Below are 8633 nucleotides of genomic sequence, written 5' to 3'. Positions count from 1 at the left end.
GTAACATCGGATTTAAACCCAGAAACTGATTGCTTTCACCAGGAATTCATAAAACATTCAGAAAACGTGTTTTCCAGGCAAGGTGGGACAGAAACCCCCGTTCTGTTGCATATATTACACATTTCCTTCAGTAAAATTCTACAAAAATTTTAGAGGAAGGAGATGTTTCATTTTGACCTTTTCTAGTACAAGCAGTACTATCTAAATGCTTCAATAAACATCTTTTTTCTTACATGCATTCTTTAAAGATGAGTGAAGTTGCTCACATGGAAGCATTTAGAGAGACAAAACAAAATAATAAAAATGGAAAATAAAAAGGCCTAGCATTTTCCAATTAAATTTCTTTTGCCAAGACACTCATCAAAATAACATTGCTGACTGAATCACAGCATTATACAAGTTGGGCGGGGAATCAACTCTTCTTTGCAGCTAGGATTTTTGTGAACGGGGTCTCAAAACCTCCTTTCCAACACGTGTTTCCCTCATACGTACGCTTTGTAACAGGCAATTTCATTTAGAACTAAACTAATTCTGATGGATGTGTTCATGCTTCTTAAAGTATATGTCCTGTTCGCCCACCAACTCCTTTCAGTGCAGGGACTGGTTTTTTTCTTCTCCATACAGCTTCAACATACCATTGTGACCAATCATTGAAATACAACAGCTGTGATGGAACTAAAGAAAAGAAATCCTTCCCCCCCACCCCCCCATCAAAATTTTAACTGGCACCACAGAGGCCGAGGCTGCACCCGTGGGAGAAAGCTAAACTTAAAGTAGTCCAAAGCAGGTGAACACGTATATTTCAATTTAAGAATGGCTTATTGTTGTTTAGCATGAATTATAAGTTTATTCCCAGCTGATCTTAAGCCTCACTGATAAAGTAATTTCTGATTAATAGGCAAAGCTAAACATCAACACAGGTTTTGATGCAGAGTGTAGTAGTCTGACGTTCACTATGCAGGCAGATGGAAAAATTAAGACATGCCCACAGAGTAGCTCACGTGCAAAGAATCAGGGATCATTGTGCTCTCAGTATGCTGGTAGTGCTTCTCTTGGGTGTTAACTTATCTGACTTGTGCCAGCCGAAAGGGGCCACATTAGCTTTAACAGGACGGTTTTGTTAACCAGAGTAATTTTGACTGCAACAGGTTAGGAGCCATTGAGAGGAGTTGCTACCCCTATCCAATGAGGACACAGTGACCTCTACAAAGGGTTACTTCTTCCAGCAGGATTTGGAAAATAACATATTTCTACAACTTAAGTACTGTTATTTTCTCATGCAGAAAAGCCCTTTGAGTACCATGCTTAGGCTGGAAGCTTGTATGCTGCAGCCAGCCCAGTATTTATTCCAGACCTGGCTGTGCTCACTTTGAAGTCAATTGCATGTTCCATGGATTTAACTGAGGTCCAGGTTTGGCTCACTTCTAGCCACTGAGGCTGGATAAATAGAGGGATTCATAGAAGTCCCACACCTTTGACACTGCATTCATAAACAGAAAACTGGGCTAGCTATGGCAGCATATGGAATATTTTTCTGACAAGGAAACCATTGTATGGAAACCTCACTAGCTGCCATTTTCAGACATTCAGGGAGTGAGGCATTTGCTTAACAGATTTCATTTCTGGAAATTTTTCCACAGGAATGATAACCTCCGAGCCCACCCTCTTTGGGAGCTTTGGCTGGAGCAGAACCCTCTTCCTGCAAAAGCTGTTAGGGGCAGCAAATGTTCTTGTCAGCAAAAGAAAAAGATATCATAGGGCAGTACCTTTGGCAGCATGTTTTATCCATAAAAATTCATCAAGTTGCATAAGACCACCATTAAGGGAAAATTTTCTGTAAAAACAGATGCTTATAATTAAATGACAGATTAGAACTTTTTAATATATTGGAAACACTTTGTAAATGGTTAGGGTGAGTTTCTTTCATTTTCAGTGGAATAAGGGGAACTGTTAAGAGAGCCATGTGAAGCTGATGGATTACAGCCTGAGACAAATTAAGTCTCTCATTAGAGAGACTGGTTTTGATTCAAGCTGCAAATTTGCATGAGTATCTGTGAGAATATTTATAATTTTGTTAGAGAAGGGTCAAATTTTGAATACTGGAGACCTTAAAACAGGAAAAGAGATTCTGCTGAAACTGAGTCAGGAAGAAATCAAACCCCTGTGCATGTGCCTCTGACTAAAGGATTTATGCTGTTACATCAAAATCCCAGCTTATATGTAGTTTTTCTGGTTATGAAAACAGACTAATGAAAACCTGTGAAAAGTGATCCAAGTGTAAGCAATAAAGTATAGCCTGCTTGGAAACGTAGGCAGCCCAAAACGATAGCTTTAAGTTCCATAGGCATCTTGATGGAGTCTGAATTCCCAAACTGCCTCTGAGGCAAAAAGTAAGCACTGGGGGAACTTTTGTTAGCAATAGGAATGTTGTGACTAGGGCTTCACTATTCATTCAACGCCACGTTCTCTGGGTGTTGGGGTTCTTACCTGCTCTGCTTCTCTCACACCTCCACAGGGGAAAGGGATTCCTGGTGCTCTTAGAGAGAAGGACACCCATGTCTCCACTCTTGGAGGAAGACACGTCTCCATTCTTGGAAGAAGAAAGCAGATGACAGCAAGGTGCTCGCTTTTTTTTTTTTTTAAAGAGTAGAGCAGTGAACCTTGTCCCCTGCTTTGTTCAACCTGACAAAAATCATTAAACCCACTGAATTTCACAACATTCCTAGGCAAAAATCTGAGACGGTGAGACTCGCAAGAACAAGTACATGAAGAAATAATAATGGCTTCATGTGGATCATGTATTTTAGACACATGCATGAAGGAATTACGTGGCACAGATAAAACAGTTTCTGAAATATCAAACAGCATGCCCATGTGCAATAGTAAGTATTGGTCATGCTTTTGATAGGTCCCTCATAAAGAAGTGGCTCATGATGTAATAAAACCCCCAAAAACCAAAAAACCAAAACCACACCACACAAAAAACACCCCCCCACACCAAAAAAAAAAGCAGCCCAGAGATCACCCGTTTTGGTATATTACTATGTTCCTTTTTCTGTGGATATGTACAGTTATGTAGTCATAAGTCACACAAGTGAATATTCGGGGCATTAAATACTAACAAGTCATTCTCTTGTATTTTATGCAAGAATGAAGATCTCGCTCCAGCAATGTATTTATGTAATTCCTTGACCCACTATTTCTTCCCTTTAATTCTATTTGAAACCTCATACGTGGTTGGTTCAAACAAGTGACAAAGTGTAACATGAAAAGTGCCAATTTTTGTCACCCCAAACGTATAAAATATACCGTTACATGAAATACAGAAAGCATTTTCAAAAGGAGGATATGTGACTTTCTAAGTTACAGAGCTAGATGTAACTTGCACATTAAATTATTGCTTCCCTTAGAGTTTATTAAAATAAAAAGAGATGTTAACAGGCACTCCATGTAAAGCCCACTTCTGCTCACCTTCAGCAGCATTACATCTGATACTCCTACAGAGACGTTCACAGTATAGTTGCTGCCAAAAAGGGACAAGACCACTCTCTCCTCTCCACCCTTCACTTCCAGCCAGGCTTTCTTTGATCCTTGTTAGAGATCAGCTTAGCTGTAGCATGGATTCCTGCCAGGAGGGTAGATCTAAGAGCCTTAAGATTTCCAACTAGGACTCTATGTCTTTGTAATACATTTCATCTCAAAAGTACGTTAAAACAGTTTACTGGTAAGGTAAATATGTCACAATTCGACTGACTACTTCTCTAGAGCAGAACGTAACTGCAGCCATTTTCCTTAAGAGCTTACAAGAGAAAAAGTATGCAGAAACATGCAGTAGAGCGTACTATATTACATGTATTTATTATATGTATGTTATATTCTATACGTACCTTTTAAGACTGCTTTTCAATCAGCTCAGTTTAGGAAACGTAAACCTAGCCTGGACTTGGAACCACTCCAGCACGCAGTTCCTAAGGTAACCACAGAAGCCATGCTGTGCTGCTGATACAGAGAGGAAAACAAGGACATATTCTCCAGTTAAAATTACAAGAAGCCTACCAGCAAGTTTTAATAACTTTTTTTTTTTTTTTTTTTAGTCTTTGAGGTTTTAATATCTAAACTGGTATTTAGCCAGGATAGAACCCCCAAACCTCATGTGTTATGTATGCATTTTGAACTGAGGTTTACTTTTACTCATATTAACAGCTGTTATTCTGTATTAGGATTTCAAACCAAGTGTTTATGGACAGTGATGCCACAGCCAGGGTAAGAAGCAGCAAATGAGGCCTAGAATCCTTGGTGTCGGTATAGGTGAGACTTTGCATATCATCTCAAGCATGGTCGTACTGCTTTCTGACATTGCGCTGGTATTGACTCAGTACCAATTCAAATGGAGAAGCCTTTGTGGGAGAACCCACAAAATCACAGCAGCATTTCCTGCAAGCACTGCATTTTCCTAGTGCCTCTTCCAAACTTCAGTTCTAACCTCATACTTTTCCAAGTGGATTTGTGCCATAACAGCACACAAACCAGAACTGAGTGATGGAAACTAGTATGTTAATTCAATACAACATCCACACACCTGATTTCACAGGTCCTGTCCTCTTCCTTTTTCCATATCCATTTTTCAGCATTTCATTTCCATCACTAAAATATTCCCTTGGTGAAAACTCAAAGATAAAATACCTGAGAGTTTACACACTAAAAACAAGCAGAAACTACAAAAAAAGATTTCTGCAAGTATTATAACACTGTCTTTCAGGCAGCCTAGGAACCTAGAGTACCAGCCAGCCTGTGGTACGTTTTTGGGAGTGCTAGCCTGGAACCTGAGTGGCTTCCTGCATGAACTTGATCAGGTTCAGATCCTCTGAAGATACATGTACATAGAGCCTATGTTGATTCTGAGCCCTGAGGAACTGACATGCATCATTTGCCAGCTCTCCCTTATAAGAAAACGAGTTCTCTCGCAGTCATTCTGGGTTGTAGTTCACTTCTTTACAATCCTGTTAGTTGATGGAGACTTTTGGAAAGACAGTCTCCCAAAAGCTTTCTCTCTGTTTCAGCCAACAAAAGGCATTCGTTTTCCTTCCTCAGTTTTGTTACTACTCCTGAGTATTCTTTAGGTTTTATACTTACTTTTTTTTGTATGTCGTTTCCAAATTATGCAGTTTGCAACTCCTATGCACCTGTTTTCCTTCTTCATAACTGGGCCTTCAGTTAAACCAGATCCCTGCAAGACAGTATCATGTACTTGTGTTCCTCTCCCCTGCAGGTGCTTTGTACCCCCTGGCGTATCAGGCTTGATGATATTTAAGAGGCAGCATTACCCTCAATGTGTGTTACACTCCTGAGAAAGTTTCACTGCTTAAAATCCATTGCTTGGAGGCAAGCTTGGCTGAACTGATTTCTGCAGTCCAGCTTCAATGGGAGACAGCAATGTTTTGCTGTTGCAATGGGAGACGGCAACGTTTAGTGGCTCCGCGTTGCCCCTAGTCTGGAATACAGGTGAAACAGCCTATGGCTTGACTTGATGTACGCTGAGGAATGCAACAATACAGCCATTTTATAAACTGAATCAGAATTTGTGATGGACTGTACAGACTGTGTTACCAAAGGGCATCTACCTTAGACCTGTGTAGGTCTTCATTACACAGGATTTTTGCTGAAACAATTTTCTTGCACATATTTTGTATTTTTCCCAAAACAATCATGCTCTGAGCTTTGATCTGTGGGTCTGTCTATCTGAACACCTTCCACTGTTAGTAAATTCATTCAAATTAAGATAAGAGCTAATTCTATGCTCCAGGCTATACAAGTTATGGAGTGTTGAGCATGCATTTCTATGTGAACCATTACCCTTCACATGCAGCAGAACATAGTCTTGAAATAAACAATTTCATCAAGGACTAACAGATGGAAGTGTTTTAGTTTCCATTTTATACTAACACAAACTTGTCATTAAACTCTTAAAGTGTTACAATTGGATAACTCTGCGTTACAATTGGATAACTCTGTGGTTTACTGCTTGGTGGACATAACCCAGCTTACTTTAGTGGGCTGACACCTTGCAACACACACTCATAGAAGTCACTAGTTCAGTCCTTTGCAGGTCAGATTTTCTACAGTGTGTTTAGATCTTCTGCTTTGGGTTGTATCTTGTGCAAAACTGAATTCTGAACTGCAGTTAACATCCAGTTCCAAGTAACAGAGTTAGATAACAGGAAAAGGAGCTCACAGAAACCAACTGAGCTGGCCCTGGCATGCACACCCCACCTACACCTGCGGAGTTTAAGCTCCCAATATGGGAAAATAGATAAATATTTGCTAGAATTTTTAAGTACTTCTGAATGCAATTCAATTGAATGACTGGGAAACCCACCTGAATGGGTTCTAGATCAGCCATTTATCCCTGTGTGTCAACTGTGGCAGTTTGCAATACCATTTTGAACTCTTTGCTTCATCATTGTAAATGACTTTCCAGCCCCACAAAGTTTCTGGGTGGACCTTAATATGACATAAACCCAGATACCTACCTTTCCCCCCTGCCCCTCCCAGTCACCAGGAAATGGAGTGTGAAGCAACTCAGGCAACCTGACACTCAGCAGTATCACAGAGAGTTTTCAAATCAGGTCAATAGTTGAGCAGAGGATTTCCTGCTCTTGGGCAGAAGAAAAGCAAGGTTCTCCGATAAATTCACAGGAAGCTGAAGAGACTTAGACAACCGTATACCGTATTTCAACAGCACATTTCAAAACATTACCTTTGCATTTTCAATTGAAGGGTATTTGGTTTGCAGCAGAATTTCTGATAAAATATAAACCAAATATGAGTGAAGACACTTTTCCTAGCACTTCCTGTACTCCATTATAGTCAGCACAAGCAGGGGGTTTGTACTAAGCTGGCAGTGGGTAACTCCAGGGATTATAACAGCTATGGTTCCCTATAAGCTGCATTAGATTCATGCTGTTTCCTACTGGTCTTTCAGTTATTTTCAATAGCAAGGTATTGCACTGCTTTTCCTATTACTCAAGCACTACCAGTTTATTTGATATTCTCCATACTGCAAATGCAGATTGAAATATTAAAGAAAGACTTTCATTATAACTAGTATCTAAACTGAGAAAGCGTGAGCTATTACAAGTACCTACACCTACGCTATCAGACACTTGAAAATCCTTGTGTTTACAGGCACCACACTCCATATTTCTGGAGGTTTAGAATAAAAAGGTTATTATTCCACAAATATTAACGAATTATTAACGAACGGAAGAGTGCCAATGTTTTGTGAAGTCACGCAAGTGACATTTTGTCCTCTTAACCGACCCTGATTTCCACGTCGCAGGTGAATTAAGAGAAGTCATCGTTGTGGGGTTAACCAAAGGGTTTTATTAAACAATGATTGAATGATGGTTAAACAATTATTAAACGATAATTAAGCAGCAGTCAAACACTCTACTACTTACTACACTTCTAATAATTAAGCTAGCTTGTATACAGTATGTTTTAGATCTAATATAAAACGTCGCTTACCTCGCTGTAGATATCAGATGCCGGGTAAGGGATCTCTCGACCTTGAGAGGCATCCCTGCTCAGGGGAGATCACCGCCATGCAGCCCGCTGCCGTGCAGGAGAGCTCAAGGGGCTCTGGGGGCTACAGGTATTTGTAGCGTAAAGCGATTGACTCGCAGTCTAACTCCCCTTCGGTGTACGTGCAGGTGTGCAGCCATAGCAGTTTCCGTTTCCTCTGGTCCCAGCTCAGGCTGGTGCCGTTAGCTCCTGATAAGACAGGACCTAAATTCCTTAGGTTCCTGAGAAGATACGGCTTAGCAGAATTTCTCAAGGTTTGCACAGCAGGGTTGGCTTCAGTCAGGCCTATTGGTCAGTGATGCCTGAACCAAAGTACCATTAGCTCAGAGTGGGTGCACCCGTCACACTCCACCCTGTGACTACAGTCAATTCACTTTACTTCACAGAGTGGTGGTACGGTCACCTCTTGCCTCTGTGCTACAAATATGAGGCAGTAATGGCATCATGTTGTCTACTGGAGGATTAAGCGATAAATACAGAATTTAAAAGGGTTAATTATAAGATAGTTTCACATAATCAGTAGCAAGATATTCTGTGTGTTTTACAATGAAATATACTGATTGGGCCAAAACCCAAACTCGAACATATAAAAAGACAGTAATAACAATACAAATCACCACAACAGCAAACATTATTCTCGCAGGATGTAACATGGCATTCAATACACCTGTTGTTGTAGACCACCCTGAAAAGGTGTCGTGGTTTAGCTTCAGTTGACAACTAAGCACCACATATACCAGCTACTAGGAAGAAAATTAACTCTATCCCAGCCAAAACCAGGACATAGGGTTTCCCACAAGTGGTGTTCCCCATCCTTCTTCACTCTTTCTAGTATACGACGTATTTCTTCTCTATCGTGATGTACAGTTATACATGTGTTTTTCCTTTGTTGTCATGTCTTTTGTAATAAGGATTGTATGTCTTTATGTTCCAGTAGCTCGTGAAGCAGCATCAAGTTCATTCCAATGGAGGAAGTTAAAAGGTCTTGATATAGTGTGTAATCTTCCTTTAACGGTGCGCATGGGGTCACTGTGGCTGTGTAATTAAAG

Source organism: Mycteria americana, chromosome 6 (genome assembly GCF_035582795.1).
Source record: "Mycteria americana isolate JAX WOST 10 ecotype Jacksonville Zoo and Gardens chromosome 6, USCA_MyAme_1.0, whole genome shotgun sequence".
NCBI classification, from domain to species: Eukaryota; Metazoa; Chordata; class Aves; order Ciconiiformes; family Ciconiidae; genus Mycteria; species Mycteria americana.
This window is presented reverse-complemented; position numbering follows the sequence as displayed.